The following is an 18,345-nucleotide window of genomic DNA, read 5'->3' as shown; positions in this document are numbered from 1 at the left end:
CCTCATTGCAGTTCAGATGTCTGGTTTTTATCTCAGTAAGAGGGCGGACCACTTCGTGCTCATCTCTGTCTGGCACGGGCGATCTCGGGCGGAAGAGTCCCTGTTTTGAGATTTCCCAGATAACTCTAACGTCTATCCCCCACATTCCAGCGCCGTTTCCATGGAAATGCTAATTTTATGGCCCTTGTATAGGCGCCTGCTTGTCTCGATCGGGCCATCTCAAAGGGTCACACAAAGCCTGTTTTTCAAATAAGAGTGCTTAATATACCTTTGCACATGTTGTAAGATTAACTGTATTTTTAGCACTAAAATAATCATTTTTCCTTAACAATCCCCCTTTTGAGATCTTCACCAAAGATCTCAATAAAAATTGAGTAAGCCTTCTAATACCGAGATAAAACTATGTAATCAGAAACATCAAAAAAATAAAAAATTAGAACGAGTAGGCTGATTATATAGCAGTCCCCCTTTTAACACAAAACTGAAGGGTAAGAAAGACTTATCCTTTCAAAAATAAAATCATAAAACAAAATTATCACAATACAACCAAAACACAGAACAAACAAAAACCAAAAGTATGAAAAAAATAAAACAGGGACATACATAGAAAAATTAATAAGAAATGCTCTGCAACTTAAAGGACAACATTCATCACAAAATTACAATCTGTCAAATGAGAAAGACACAAAATTACAATCTGCTGCTCGTCTTTTTTCTGTTTTTTTTTTTTTTTTTTTTAAATGTCCATCGACAGTCTCTCAAAAAATATGAAGTCTTCGTCAGAAAATGTTCAAAATATGCGCGCAAAAAACGAAAGTCCTTTTCAGAGTTCGCAACGAACGAAAACACGCAACAAAAAGTTAATGATGATCCTCTTGTAGCCTGATCCTCCTCGGATGGAAACCTCAGGCGTCCGTTGCTCACTGAAAATTGGATTATTATGCCAATATAACAGTGAGTTTCAAAAGAAGGTGAAATCTCTTCCTGAGAAAACAAGATCCTGCCACGTGACCCGACACCGGTTTATAAAACAGACATTTTGTTTCAACATAAGTTTCATTAGCATCAGAAACACACTTACAACATTCTGTAATATCATCATAATCAAACAATGGGTTCACTGAAAAACAATTTTGTGCTTTGTCATTTTCCATCAGGAGAATTACTTCTTACTCTTTTTATCAAATAACGCAGACTTTGAAGGAGATCACATCCAGACGGCACCAGAACAGCTGCAAACTGAAATGAGAAAGCAGATGTAAGAGTCTCCAAAAGCATCATTCATTTGTGTATTCAACACAAATATCTTCAATTCACTCGTGTCCGAGTGAATCCTCCCCGCTCGTGACTCTGTGGCTGCTATCTTTAAAAAAATGTGAAACCGCTTCTCCAAGCAGCTGCACACCCCCTCTTAAGACAACAGCATTTGCCGTAAATTCCAGAGTCAGACTTAGAGCTCGGAACTTCAGTCCAGTCTATATGTAGAAACCGTGAGCAGATCTCATACCTGTCTCGTTCTGCACATTCGACGTAGGATGTGATCCATTCAACCTACGTTTCAATTATTTAATCATACCTCCATCCGGTGGAAAACGCCAAAACCTTGTAATCACTTGCTTCAAAGGACATGTGTCTAAAGTAATGTTTTGCCAGAATGTTAAACAAATGCAGATCCTTTCTTAAACCAATCTTGTAAAAATAGGATTAAACAAACAAAACAATAACAAAAAGCTTAAAAATGTAGTTGTAAAGCTTACATTCACCATCAAAAAATGAATATCAATATGAATTAAACAGTCCAGGTTAAATTACTTTTATAGAACAAACTAGATCTTACTGGTTGTTTTTTGTCTAAAACATTCAACATACGTTCCTCAAACAAAATTCAAAAGAGTTAGACCTGGAGAAATTATAATGTCAATGTATGACTTAACAAATCCAGACATTTTCAAAATATACCAATTTTACCTATGTCTTTTGCTTGTCGAATTTAAAGTTTTATTCAAAATCGTTTTAAATGGATATAAATCAAAACAAAAATCCAGTTTAGAAAAATCATTCTAATCCCACATCTCAGGCCCCCTGAGTGCTTCTACTGATTAGTGATACTTAATCAATAACAGATGTTCAAAACATTTATTAAAACGTTTTACTCCATTAAATTAATGCTCTGAAAATGGCCAGCGCAATAATATTTTTAATTTCTATAATTATTTTTCCCAAGTTAATTAACCAAAATATGCTTCATTATCACTATAAATTTTTCTATTGGTTTCAAAATACTTTAGCCCATTGTCAGAACATCTTTCAATGGAGAACAACTCAAATCCATTTAAAATAAGCACATATATTACCAGACCATATTTTCCTTTCACTTTTATGTATAGCACAGATCAGACATGTTCTTCAAAAGTTTTGTTTAAGTAATATAAATTTCAGTAATCTCTAATTAAGTAAAATAAACCCACAAAAATAAACCCATAACATATTCTCCCCCTTTTGATGATGCATTAACTGTTAAATGCAACATCATTTCCAGTACCTGAAATAAAAATGTTGTTGAAACAGGGTTATCATTTTAGCTGAGAAATCCCACCGATATGCAATGCTGCCTTTTCCTAAAAGGTAAAGTTTTCAAAACAAACAGAATAAGCCATTTTAGCATGTGTTAAACCTTCAAGATGACACTTTTCCCAAAACATTTCACATTATAGTTTTAAAGCCCATTAGGGCACCGTACTCGTATGATTTACAAATAATTCAGTTTAAAACGTCTCAAGAATTTTACTAATGTCTGACAAAGCATGTTTACCAATTAAGACTCAGTGAAGGTTTTGCATAAACCAGCCAGAGAGACGTTGAAGAAAAATCAAAACACAGTTAACAAAGAAAATCCAAAAAATAATAAATTGGGCCCATACTGAAATCAACATAACAAAAACACAATACAGGTAGTAACAGAACGACTGAAGCACAAACTGACTTAACAAGACATGAGGGAAACTTAGATAATGGCTGATCAGACCATTAACACACACCAAAGGGTAATTAAACACACAAAAACTTAACAAATACTGGTCAGTATATCACTAAATTTACAAATGAAAGAAATTAAACTAAAGACCAAAGTTCCCTGTCCCCTGGTGAACGGGTCCAGAGGAAACTAGTAACTCCAAAGAAAGAAATTAATTCGTTATACTTAACAAACCAGACAGAGAACTGACTCGAATAGCTAAATAAAAAGTCAGACTAATGAAAACAAATTTAAAGACAAAAATGTAAACTATTCCCTAAACAATATATAAAATAATATGAAGGGAAAACAGAAAACCATTAGAAAATGTTTCACTAAATGTATGAAACCAAACTGCATCAAAATCCGGCTTCATGTGATGATAGTGACTCTCTACAACTTTCTATAATCTATAATGTCAAACCAAACCCCAAAATTTAAACAGCCAATCTCCATGTTCCTTAGAAAAAAGAAAAATGAAATCCATTGTACTTTTATATTTCACAATTTATATTTGAAAGCCACTACACTAGTCCGAGCAATCTCTATTGTCAGACCATAAAACAAAGTCTTAAGCCTACCATAAAACCCCCTTTCACTTCTCGGAGGGGCCGACTGCATGGCAGGAAAGAGAGCCAATTTGTATTTCAGGAGGAACTCCCAATGCTTTTAATACTTTAGTAGGCTTTGGCACGTAAAGCATCAGATATGTTTTGGTTTCATCTAAGTTTAATTTGAACTTAAAACCTGTTTGGGGTACCTTTCGGCGTTCCACCACTAAAATTGTAACTTATATACTGATATGTTGTCAGGAGGTACTTTAAATGATGGGAGAGACAATGATTTGCTTTACAGTTGCTTGTTCTTGTCTGCTGAGCTGCTGTGAGCAGAGGTTACTTCGCACTTAAAATTAGTGGTATGCAAAGAGGCTTCACATGTTAATTAGTTGAATCTAGTGGGGGTAGAAGTTACAGCACAGCTGTTGCTTGTTCTCCCTTGCTGAACTTCTGTGAATGGGGTCGCAACTCCTGCGTGGGCTTCATTATTCTCGTGTCTAAATGAACATACTCATCGCTTTTTCCAGTTTTGTTCAATTAATGTATGTTTCTTAATTTACTTATTTTATTTGCAGTCCTCTCGTCTTTCTGTAGGCACTATTTAATCATCTCTTATTACAGTGTAATATTGATTCCCTAAAATAGTTCCATATGATCTTTTTTCATTAACCAATAAGTTATTCCAAACGGAATGTTATCCTTGAACAACAAATCTTGTAAATTTTAGCAAACTTTTCTATATTTAATCAATGTCTATTTAACAAGAGAGTTACTTCTAATTTATTCTGTGTTAATCATCAATAAGTCCTGTAGATTTAATGATATTTATCTATCTTAAAGTTTTGGTCAGTTTTAAAAGGACTGATTGTGAAATATCTAGAATCAGCTGCATGCTACAGTTTGTTGTTATCTGATCAATTCCTCTTACAGTTAGAGCCTGTTTCTCTAAAGATCTTTCCTGTACCTTTTTTATCCTCCACTCATTTAAAAAGGTCCTATTGTAACTCATTGTATTTTATTCTATTTTCCTACTAGCGTCACAGCCTTAGAAGGAATTATTAACATTTTTATCCACTATTTTAGTTCTCAAGTCTATATAAATTTTATTTAATTTATTTTATTGCTCTACCTAATCATTTATGTATTTATCTATTAATTTGCCAATACATCATTTCCACAATCCCCTGAGATCACAATTTTATTTTATTTATGTATTTCATCCTGTAATAGAACCCATAATTTTCCAATTTGTTCGGATGTTTTATTTTCTCAAGATGTCATTGCTTAATATTAACAATTCAGTCCAATTTAACACATAGGGAGTTCTAAAAACCGGAAATTTAGCACCACGAGACAGCACGAAAAATACTCTGCAGGGTAATTTCTGCTTCTACTTGGCATCCAAGTGAGAAATTCTTGCTTATTGCATTCACATACAGAGGTGCTGTTTACAGTCCCGTTGTATTTATATGACATAAAATACCAAGTGGTATCCTATCTTCAGACACACTTTCACACCAACATGTATTACAACACAAACGAAGACATACAACACAAACACAACACATCTGGCCAGTTTTGTAGTCAGTCAAAGTTTCAGTCAGTCCCCATTATTTTATCAAATTTCAGTCTAAGTTTTAAATTGTACTGAAGCTTCAGGAATTTGCCAATGTTTTGTCAACATTTTTCATGATTTAATTTAATTAATTTTTAACTCTAGTCGTCAGGAACTTGTTTTAAATATCGTGCACGTTCACAAAGAGACATGTCAAAATTGTTCAGCAATCAGTCATTTCCCGTTATCTAGTGGTAGTATTATTTACTGAACTCGCCTCTAGGATGTTGCGGAAGTAAGGCAGCGTTTGAAGCTTAACGTGGCGTCAGGTCCGGCAACCCACCATCTTGTGCAGCACCAGGTGTATAATGAGGGCACTGTCGAACCCAGTGTCCATAATAACTTCACAATAAAACGCAGCAAAATCAATGCAAATTCACACAAACAGCTATTCACACAACTTAACACTCCGCTCAAACACACAGCCAGCCCGAACTCGCGCACGCGCACACACACGGCCACGCACGCAGACACACACTCAGATACACACGCAGAGCTCTGCACACACACTTCACACAGAAGAGCCGCTAGCTGCAAAAGCACCACAAACAAACAAATACAGATAACACTAAACAGAATGATAGACAAATTAGAAAGACAGGAGGAGCAGGAAAACAATAATACAAACAAGGCGCCAGCTAAAAATAAAAGATGCAACATCAAAGCTTACCGCAAGCTATGCCTCAAACCTGTCTAGTCCAAAAACAAAATACACATCAAAGCTTACCGCAAGCTATACCAAGAATTTACCGCAAATCCTTTCCGTCGGCCAACCGCAGACCTGTCTAACTCAAAACAGAAATACAAACCAAAGCTTACCGCAAGCTATTTTCAAAGTCTACCTCAGACTGTTTAAAGTGTACCACACACTCAAACTAAATTTTAATACACAATTCCTTTCTATTTAGAAGTACAAGAATAAATCTTCAGGGTAAAAGAACAGAGGTTAAGAAAAACCCAGCATTTACGACAATAGGGTAGCAAATCCTACGTCTGGAACCGCCACGATCCTCTTGTTAACGTGTATTTTTAATCCAATCACTAATTCAATGGCTCTTTTAGAAACACAATCCATCTACCTCTGCAGCTCCGAAAACTCCGCGTGGCTGCAGCTGGCTACGACGACCCACGCCGGCTCGACCACACAGCGCTACAGACTACCAAAGAGTAAGCAAATAGTATCTTACCGCAGGAAGCCGAGCCGAACCAGACCGATCCGCCCTCGCCAAGACCGGACGAGCTCCCAATTATTAAGGAAGAATTATTAAAACTTTGAACAAAACGTTTGGCTCGTCTCTTCCTTAACACAGCCGGGTTCTTCTCGGCGAGCAGCGGCCAGCTGTAAAACGAAACTAAACAAAGCGTGTTCACGTCACAGATCACAGAGTTTAATTCATACAAAACAATGAACAACAAAGCTGCAGAGATACAGAGATTTTCTCATAAAAATAAAATAAAAACACACCAGGGGAAGACAAACGAACACAAAGACAGACAAAGGCGCCCACGTGGAGAAAAAGATGGAAAAAAACTCTCTTTCTCTTTACATGTCCTCTTAATACAAAGGGGTGTTTCCGTATTTTAATTTATGCAACGAAGGCGTTCCGTAGTTCAACCAATCAGAGACCTGTTTCGGCCCCCCAGAGAAACTTGGAAACTCCCCTCATTGCAGCTCAGATGTCTGGTTTTTATCTCAGTAAGAGGGCGGACCACTTCGTGCTCATCTCTGTCTGGCACGGGCGATCTCGGGCGGAAGAGTCCCTGTTTTGAGATTTCCCAGATAACTCTAACGTCTATCCCCCACATTCCAGCGCCGTTTCCATGGAAATGCTAATTTTATGGCCCTTGTATAGGCGCCTGCTTGTCTCGATCGGGCCATCTCAAAGGGTCACACAAAGCCTGTTTTTCAAATAAGAGTGCTTAATATACCTTTGCACATGTTGTAAGATTAACTGTATTTTTAGCACTAAAATAATCATTTTTCCTTAACAATTTTGTATTTTTGGACTATTTTTTAGTGCCACATACTGTTTACTTTAATCTAATTGTTGATATCCATTACAGAGGTATAGATTGCATACAAATCAACAAATGCGAACAAATCAACTTGCCTGTGTTAATGATTTTAGCCGAACTTTCTTACCACATGGGATTCACAAATGATGAGGCTAGTGAAAAGCTGGGATATCTGAGAATCAGAATTGCAATGCTGCATTCAAGGCAGAAGAAAAGCTTGAATATCTGAGCATTACCAGATTTATTGGAAATACCGTATTTTTCATTTTGTCCAGTAGCCCAAAACTACTACATTAAAGACATGCAGTTACATTAAAGTTACTAGATTCTAAAAATATGAACTCTGTGGTCTGCACTGCTGAAATATCCTAATTTAAATGGGAAGGTTTTTATTTTCCTGGAAAACTAACTCAGAAATCTAACGAGAGCGAGCATCTTGTGGCAGTGGTTAAGCCTCCATCATGGGACAGAGTGCACACAATAAGAAAATACAAAATATAACACAAAAATAAGACAGGAAATGTATAGTGTGCCATAGAACACATCCACTGACGTGTCTCTATTTGACTTGAATGTTGTGAATTAACTTGTGCTTAAAATGCTTAGATGTATAGAAATTTTAAGGTATGTAGACTTCTTAATTTGAAGAAAGGCATGTATTTTTCTGGTATTTAGCCAGTAGGAATAATTTTGGTTATCCTAACTGACCTAAAATAGGACATGTGTACTGTGATTGAAAAAATAAATGTGTGGGGCAGGAATTGTAGCAAGGAAGGAGCAGGCTATGACAAGATGTCAGCAGCAAGAGAAGTTATACATTCTAACAGAAACAAAAACAGATGCATGGAGCAAGTTTTTGCAGGAGGAAACATGATTTGAAAGCATTATTGATTTCATCCATTTTCTAAGCATTTTGTATTTGTCTACTTATTAGTCTTCATTGTTGGGTGTAAAGTGGTGTTACTCAGTTCCAGTCCTCAGGGACCACTACCCTGATTCACAACACATGATTCAAATGATTGCATGCAATCAAGTGCTGCAGAAGCCTGACTTACTCAAGTCAGGTGTGTGGTAGAAGGGAAACGCCAAAAAGATGTCGTGTGGTCCCCAACGAATGGAATTAAGGAACATTGGTGTAAAGAATAAAAGCAAAACAATGGATCCATTAGCCTTTTTTACTCCAAGGTTGTATGGGAAAATCACAATTTATTAGATTAACCACAAAATGTGTATGGCCTTTCAAGCAGTTCTGCAAGTCATGTATTGAGAAATTATATGTTTTTAAAATAATCCAAAACATGACCACACAACTGACTGGTTAACACTTGTGGTGCAGTGGACCTAAAAGCACAGACATTACATAAACAAAAGGAATGTAGAGTTAAAATTAGGCAGATACCAATATTGACTTTATCAGGACTCTGATCTGATATTTACAGATACAGATATATACAGATGATAAACGTTCTTCAGGGGCCAGTCGTCCAATAATACAGTATATTGATAAACACATGAACAAACTGTTATAATATTAATAAACAGCTGTGTTGGATGAGTAAATATTAAAATTAAATATTGAACATCTTCTCACACTGATCAGTCGCTCCAAGATTTCATAATCGTTGGAACTTTTTGCAATATAAATCACAGATTTTGAAGAGCTAATTTTAAAATATTTGCAAGGAATTTTGAGATATTTGCATAAGATGGTAAATGTAACTTTTTGTTCTCTACATCAGTCACGGAGTAAAGCTTGACATCAAATAAGCCTGACACAGAAAAGAAGTAGAGGAAATAAATGTTATCCCCTGAGGTGGGAGTTAGGCTCACTACTTACTGTTTTAGACCACCTTTGCAAAGCAATTAGTAATAAACACAATTATTGATTCTTTCATCTTCATTTGTTGATTCTGCATGAATTTCTGCAAAAAACTGAAGGGACTGATTGAAACAAATAAACAATAGTAAAACAAATAAAAACTTTGTTGTAACCACAACTGTTATCTTGACAATTTGTCCCTTTGGAGTCTACAGCGCAATATAAAAAGTTATGGCGGGCCGGATTTGGCCCCTGGGCCTTGAGATTGGGGCATCTGGATCTCATGTTTTTAAGTAAATGGCTTAAGTCAACGAAATTTAAACACTCAAAGCAAAAATGCAGATTTCACTTCTTTATTCTGTGACAAATATGCAGACAACAAATTCTGCTTTAATTTATGCCATATTGTATGACAAACTGCTTTAATTTATTTAAAAGATATAAATATGTAGTTATCCTGATAAATGAAAATGCAGACCTCCTTTCTGTTATAGAATCGCAAATTCAGAATGATCAATGAAGGTGTTTCCAGTAATCTTTTCAAATGATTCAGAAGAATAGAGGCATGAACAAACTGCAACTTTTTTATTACCATTTATTGAGTCATAATGCTTACACATTAACTGGGTTTGTACTGGATACGTTGTTGAAATATGAAGCAGTAATTTGTTCAATGATTAAGAGTGGAGGAGGAAAGGCGGACAACTGAACACAACAAACAAAGAAGGCGGTAGGAGCTGATTTGGTGGATCACATAAGCTGTGCATTGACTGTAGTAGCATGGCTTCTACATCAGGAGGAAATAGTGGAAAGGAAATGGAGTGGATGATATCGAGGTCAGCAAAAATGAAAAGAGCAATCAGAAAGAGACATGAAAGGGCAAGAAGTTGGTCGGATGAAAGTGAGCCAGGAGCGGAAGGCAGTAAAAGGACAAAAATAAATCAAAGAGTGAGTTCACGGGAACAAGATAACAGTAAACCAGAAGTGGAATACAAAGTTGTGGTAGAATTTCAGCAAGAAAGGGGTTATATTCATCCAATAAAGATAACCAAAGCAATAGAGGAAGAGATAGGGAAAATTAAAACGGCCAGAATCATGAACAACAGAAAAGTGATAATTCAAGCTATCAGTGAGGCACAACAACAGAAGATAATCAAAATGAAAACTTTGATGGGAGAAAGAATTAAATCATATATACCAGGTTATATGGCAAGGTTGAGAGGAGTAATTTCAGGAGTTCCACTTGAAATGACAATGGAGGAGGTGAAGAATGAAATCAAAGGAGGGAAAATAACAAATGCAATCAGGATTAAAAGTAGAAGAGAAGGGGAACTCAAAGATACTATGGCTGTGATATTACAGTTTGAAAACAAAATGTCAGAAAATATTCAGCTAGGATTCATGAACTATAAAGTTAGAGAGTACATCCCGAAACCGCTCAGATGTTTTACCTGTCAAAGAATGGGACACATTGCAAAAGAATGTAGGGGAAAAATTAGATGTGCAAGATGTGGAGGTCCACATGAATTTGGAAAGTGTGACAAAGATGCTAAAATCAAATGCTGTAACTGTGGAGGTGATCACAGTGCAGCCTATGGTGGATGTATAGTTCAAAGGGAAGCTAAAGAAGCCCAGAAAATCAAGATAACAGAAAACGTTTCATATGCAGAAGCATTAAAAAGAGTAAAGAAAGATAGTACAAGAGGAATGAGGCTGGGAGAAACAGATCAAAGTTACACTTCTCGGAACAAAAATGAAGGACAGAATGATCAGAGACAAATACTAATGCCAACAACAAATACATATAATACATGTGTGCATAAATGTAGAGGAAAATATAATGATGGTGAAAAAAGAAAACTTTGTAGCATTTATATGTCATATTATTAATGTTACAGTCCAAATGAAGAAGAAAAGTGATAAAATAAAAGCAATAGTAACAGCAGCAGGGAGGTTCCTAGATATGAAAGAAATTCAAGCAGATCAGATTCATACCATTTTGAGTGCCACTGAAACAACAGAAAATGGTCAGGATTAGGATACAAGATGGTTCTTCATATTCTTCAATGGAATGCCAGAAGTCTAATAGCCAATTGACAAGAATTTAAAAAGTATGTTTATGAATTAGAAATAATACCAGATATAATATGCATACAAGAAACATGGTTAAATTCAAATTTAGATTTTAAAATTCCTGGATATAACATAGAAAGACAGGATAGAAGTAATGATAGTGGAGGAGGATGTGCCACCTTAATTAAGGAAGGAATTGCTTATAAGAAAAACTCATTAAATAAAAAATTAGAATGTGTTAATATAGAAATATTTAATTTAAGGAAATATGGAAATATTAAAATTATAAATTATTATAATCCATGTAAAAATCTTGATAGTGAATATTTAAGGAAATAGGGAAAATACATAGAAGAGAAGTTTGGTGTGGAGATTTTAATGCTCACAATAGTCTATGGGGTAGCAAGAAGACAGATCATAATGGTGAAATAGTGGAAGAATTAATGGATGAAAGGTCATTAGTTTGTCTTAATAATGGAAAAGGTACAAGAGTAAATATACATAAAAATACAGTTTCATGTCTTGATATTACATTAATATCAGACTGTCTAGTTAATGCATGTGAATGGGATGTTAATTGGGAGTCTACAATAGGGAGTGATCATTTTCCAGTAAGTACAATAATTGATGACAATATAAATAGACAAGAAGAGTTAACATTAATAAGATGGTGCTTTAATAAAGCTAATTGGTTTAAATTTAAAACAAAATGTGAAGAAACAAGTCATGTAGTAACATTAAAAGGTAATATTGAAGAATGTACAAATCAAATAACAGAACATATCTTAAATGCTGCAAATTATAGTATACCAAAAATAAAAGTGAAAGGTCAGAAGAAAGTAGTTCCTTGGTGGAATAATGAATGTAGTAAAACAATTAAAGATCGTAATAAAGCTTTTAAAATATTACAGAAAAATTTAACAATCGAAAACCTTATTGATTATAAAAGGAAAAGAGCAAAGGCTCGGAAAACTATAATGGATGCAAAAAAGAAAACATGGAGAGATTATTGTTCCTCAATAGGTTCAGAAATAAATTTAAAGAATGTTTGGTTAATGTTTAGAAAAATGATGGGGAAAAAGAATAATGTTAATATTCCATCCTTAGTTAGAGGACAGGAGGTATTGGTTTTAAATAAAGATAAGGCAGAGTTGTTAGGTGAGACATTTGCGGCAGTTCATAGTGGTGATCAGTTGACAGATACTCATAGAAGGCAGATGATTCAAAAAATTGGAAATCATAAAAATTCACTAGAAAAATATCAAAAATATATGTCAACATTAGATATGAATATAACCATGAAAGAAATAAAAACAGTATTGAAAGGGACAGGATATTCAGCTCCAGGGGAGGATCAATTATGTTATGCTATGTTTCGACAGATTCCAGAAATAACACTGAAATTAATATTAAAATTATTTAATAAAATATGGAAAGAAGGATCGATACCAAATAGTTGGAAAAGGGCAATAATATTACCATTTAATAAGCCAGGTAAAGATCCTACCTGTCCAAATAATTACAGACCAATTGCTCTAACTTCTCATTTCAGTAAATGGATGGAGAAAATAATAGTAAATAGACTTGGATACTTTCTTGAGAAGAATAATCTAATTAATGGATATCAATGTGGATTCAGAACAGGAAGATCAACAATGGATGCTCTAACTAGAGTCAGTAATGAAATAGAGAACGCTTTAAAAATGAAGGAACTAATGATTATAGTATTTTTTGATATAGAAAAAGCGTATGACTCACTATGGAAAGAAGGATTACTTATACAAATGAAACAGATGGGAATAGGAGGGAGAATGTATAATTCGATAGCAAATTTTCTGCTAGATAGAAAAATAAGAGTAAAAATTGGGAATGATTATTCAAAAGAATTTAATGTTGAAAATGGAATACCTCAAGGTAGTGTAATTAGTCCAATTTTATTTAATATTATGATCAATGATATTTTCTATGATACTGATAAATGTGTAAAATCTGCACTATATGCAGATGATGGGGTCATATGGATGAAGGGGAAAAATATTAAATATGTGGTAGGAAATATTAAAAAAGCAATTAGTAAAGTAAAAAAATGGTCTTATGAATGGGGTTTTAAATTATCAGCAAGCAAGTCTTGTTATATGGTTGTCACAAAGAAGAGAAATATTAATATAGAAACAATAACATTATATGGACAAACGTTAGAAAGAGTAACAGAATATAAATATCTAGGTTTATGGTTGGATAGTTCTTATTCATGGAAAACACATTTAGATAACTTAGAAACCAAGTGTAAAAAAGTTATTAATCTATTAAAGGCTGTGGCTGGAAATAATTGGGGTGCAGATAGACAGTCATTATTAAGCATATACAGGGCTCTCATGAGATCAATAATAGATTATGGCAGTATAATATATGGAGCAGCAGCTAAAACATCATTACAAAAAATAGAAAGATTACAGTGTAGGGCTTTACGTATATGTACAGGAGCAGTAAAAACAACACCTATTAATGCTCTTTTAATTGAAACTGGGGAATCTCCACTGGAAATGAGGAGAATTAAATTAGCTTTAGCATATTGGATGAAAATTAAAAGCAATAAAGATGATAATGTGAATTCAATTATTTTACAGAATTGTTGGGAATATTTGAAGTTCCAAAGTAATGGATTTGGATGGATGGTTAGGAAATGGATTAAAATGTATAGATTAGAGGACAAGGAAATAGCTCATTTTAATCCAATTAGCGTTATTCCTCCATGGTTAATACCAGAGGTTAATATAGATTTGAAAATTATTACAATGAAAAATGATTGGAATTTAAATGAAATAGGGATCAAGACTGATATTTACTTAAGAAATACATATAACAATTATCTTAAAATTTATACAGATGGTTCTAAGAATCTAAAAGGATATGTAGGAATAGGAATATATATATCAGAGTTTAAAAAATTTATTTATAAAAGAATATCAGATCAATTGTCAGTTTTTACAGCAGAAATGGTGGCAGTTATATTAAGCTTGCAATGGGTTGAGGAGGTCCGACCAGACAGGGTGGTGGTGTGCACAGATTCCAAAGCAGTAGTAGAAAGTATTAAGGGAGAAGGAAACGATAGAAAAGATTTAGTATTAGAAATTCATCATATTTTATTTAGATTATATAGGGGTGGCATTGATGTTTGGTTTTGTTGGGTGCCAGCACATGAAGGAGTAAAAGGCAATGAAAAGGCAGATAAATTAGCTAAAAGGGCTTTAGAGGGGGAAATAACAATTTCAATTCCTTTTGGGAAAGGGGAAGGGAAATCCCTTATTAAAAGTAAAGAAATGGAGAAATGGCAAAAAATGTGGAATGAAGATAAGAAAGGAAGAAGATTATATGAAGTACAAAAGTCAGTTCGAATTCGAAGCATTAATGAAAGAAACAGAAGAGAAGAAATAATAATTAGTAGATTAAGAGTAGGTCATACCTACTTAAATGACATGCTTTATACAATAGGGAGGAAAAATAATGATAAATGTGAAAGATGTGGAGAGAAAGAAAATGTAGAACACATCTTGATGAAATGTAAGTCAAATGAACTCGAAAGGCAAGAATTAAAGAGAATAGTTAGAAATATAGGGCATGAATGGAATCTTAAAGGTATATTAGGAAATGAAGGAAACATAACAGATATTCACAAATTAAGGAAAGCATTGTTTATTTATCTTAAGAATACAAAATTAAAAAATAGAATTTAATAGATGTGAAGTAATGCTTCTACACACTCATGTACAGTAGGTGGCGGTATGCACCTTAAAGTTGCTTGTGATCCGCCATAATAGAAAAGAAGAAGAAGAAGAAGGCTGGGATGGGCTACAGGACAATAGGGAAGCAGCTTGGTGAGAAGGCAACGACAGTTGGTGCAATTATTAGAAAATGGAAGAAATACAAAATAACGGAAAATCTCCCTCGGTCTGGGGCGCCATGCAAGATCTCACCTCGTGGAGCATCATTGATATTGAGGAAGGTGAGGAATGAGCCCAGAACTACACGGCAGGACCTGGTCAATGACCTGAATAGAGCTGGGACCACAGTCTCAAAGAAAACAATCAGTAACACTCTACGCCGTCAAGGATTAAAATCCTGCAGTGCACGCAAGGTGCCCTTCCTCAAGCCAACGCATGTCAAAGCCCGTCTGATGTTTGCAAATGACCATCTGAATGATCCAGAGGAGGAATGGGAGAAGGTCATGTGGTCTGATGAGACAAAAATAGAACTTTTTGGTTTAAACTCCACTCGTCATGTTTGGAGGAAGAAGAATGATGAGTACAACCCCAAGAACACCATCCCAACCGTGAAGCATGGCGGTGGAAACATCATTTTTGGGGATGCTTTTCTGCAAAGGGGACAGGACGACTGCACCATATTGTGGGAAGGATGAATGGGGCCATGTATCGTGAGATTTTGGCCAACAACCTCCTTCCCTCAGTAAGAGCACTGAAGATGGGTCGTGGCTGGGTCTTCCAGCATGATAACAACCCAAAACACACAGCCAGGGCAACTAAAGAGTGGCTCCGTAGGAAACATCTTAAGGTCCTGGAGTGGCCTAGCCAGTCTCCAGACCTGAATCCAATAGAAAATCTTTGGAGGGAGCTTAAAGTCCGTGTGGCCCAGCGACAGCCCCGAAACCTGAAGGCTCTGGAGGAGATCTGTATGGAGGAGTGGGCCAAAATCCCTGCTGCAGTGTGTGCAAACCTGGTCAAGAACTACAGGAAACGTCTGATCTCTGTAATTGCAAACAAAGGTTTCTGTACCAAATATTAAGTTTAATTTTTCTGGTGTATCAAATACTTATTTCACACAATAAAATGGAAATTAATTATTTAAAAACCATACATTGCATTTTTCTGGATTTTTGTTTTAGATTCCATCACTCACAGTTGAAGAGTATCTATGATAAAAATTACAGTCTTCTACATGCTTTGCAAGTGGGAAAACCTGAAAAATCAACAGTGTATCAAATACTTGTTCTCCCCACTGTAAGTGCTAAGATCCATATCTTCCTCTGAGTCATTTCTTTCCATCCTATGTCACCAGATTAAATAGTTTACATTCAAATTAATTTCCTCTACTGCCGGTCTGTTTATTTGAAGCTTCAGGGTGTTATAGTTAAAATGGGGTGTTTTGTTTATTGTTTTGGCCTAGGAGACCCTAAAGCTTAAAGCTTCCCTGTGTTTTCTGCCTTTTGTGATTGACGTTTTACCTGAACTGTAAAATAAACAAAATGAACTCTTTCTACTGACATCAACTGTTAACCGATTTTGTGTTACACCCAGTGCCAGAATTTACCCTTAATTGTCTTGGGGAGGGATTGTAACTCAAGCAAGTCATGTAAAAACTTTTAATTGAGTTGAACTGAATTTTTCTGTTACATTTGATGATAAATGCTGAGGATGAAAACCTAAATACATTTGAATGAAGTCTGAGATAAACTCAAGATAAAACCCAGAACTAGATGTTTATAAACCCTAAATCCTTATGAATGTGACAAACTGATGCAAAGGGAAAAAATAAATGACATTTTTATGCAAACAAAACATTATATCTGGAAATGACAGAATATGCCAATAAAACAAACTAAATATGTATAAGAACATGTATTTCATTTATTTATTACAAAACAGATCCATTTAATATACAGATATACATAATCAGTTCAACCACATCAAATCGACAGATTTAAAATTAAATATATTCTAATTTGACCCAATCAGCTGCGTTCAGATTGGTATTTCATTTGGTGAAACTTTTTCTATCTAAGGAAACTCAGTAAATGCATCCAGTGATTGACTTTGCAGCAATCACCCACTGAATGATATAATAACAATGGAGAATTGATTTCATTGAGTCGTTAACAATGAACAATAAATTTGTACTGAAACTCTCCAATAATCCATCTAATGTAGTAGCAAACATACATTCTTTCAACAAGAGTTTAGATATTTTCAGACAAGATATGTTGCAAACAAAAGTTAATAAAATAATAGAATTACGAAATGCTAAAATTATAAATGATCAATGAAGAAAATAAGGAGCTACAGTAAATTAGGCTTAAGCTGTTTATTTTGGCTTTCATGAAAGGGGTGAACCAACGTGTAAATTGGGCCTTTCAATAAAAGGACAAAAAACTCTACATGCAAGAACCAACTGTGTTCTTACAACTAAACTTGAATTATTGTTTCACTTGATGTTGAATGATTTCTTGAGGCTTTTCTCTGCCTGTTCTTTTGTGATTTCCTTCCAAGCATCAGGAATGTCAGCAGGCTCTGCATGATATGCTTCAGCAAATTTCTTGTTATATGTTTTCATCACATATTTCCAATAATCTGATGCCTCAAGGCTCACATATGGAGGAATATTCCAGTCTGGGAAAATCTCCCTATATTTTTTGTAAGGATGCCATTCACCCTTTGTGGCACTGCAGCTGAAACGATTGCCTCTTGTAACAAGAGAAGAGCAGATGTCAGTCATGAGTTTCCTAGAGTCTTCATCCCTGTACCGACCTAAACCCTGTGGTCGATGCACAGAAGCAAAGTGTTGAGTGTGGTTTTCTCCACCTGCATCACAGGATATTTTGCAGAATGGACACTGTTTGCCACAACCAATCACTCTGTTGAAAAGCTCATTCTCTGGTTTCAAATGGAGAAGTGAGAGTTTTGTTTCAAACATTGCTAATTTAAATTTTCTCTAAGAGCTTCTGTCATTTCCTCCACACACTTGCTGAGCCAGTGACCAAACTGTTCCAGGTCAGCATTGTTCAGAACCATGAAGGCATCAAGAGCATCCTAGGAAATTTTCAGTTTGTCACCAAGTTCTGTGCAGATCTTGACAACAAATGTCTTCAGGCTGTCAGACTTTTCTGCTGTTGCCTTTTTAATGGCAGCATTTATGTGGTCCATGCAGGACTTAAGATGTTTGTCCTCTAACTCACATAGAGTAGACCCAGACGAGAATGTCTCCTCTATTCTACCAGATATCCATGATTTTACATGATCTTCATATGAGCGAATGTAACTCTTAAAGCTTTTGAAGTGACTTTTTGAAATCACATCCAGTAAAATTGAATACTGGAAGGACATTCGTGTGCTGAACTCCTCTTTTGTCTTCATTTTATCAACAATATCAGGACCAAGAGAACGATAGATGAAGTTTTCAACAGCAGGTTTCAGACTTTGGTTTGTGAATTCTTCAGCTTTTTTCTAGCATTGATATCGTT

This window comes from Xiphophorus couchianus, chromosome 14 (assembly GCF_001444195.1).
Source record: "Xiphophorus couchianus chromosome 14, X_couchianus-1.0, whole genome shotgun sequence".
NCBI lineage: Eukaryota > Metazoa > Chordata > Actinopteri > Cyprinodontiformes > Poeciliidae > Xiphophorus > Xiphophorus couchianus.
The sequence above is the reverse complement of the archived record's forward strand: the minus strand, read 5'-3'. Positions refer to the sequence as shown.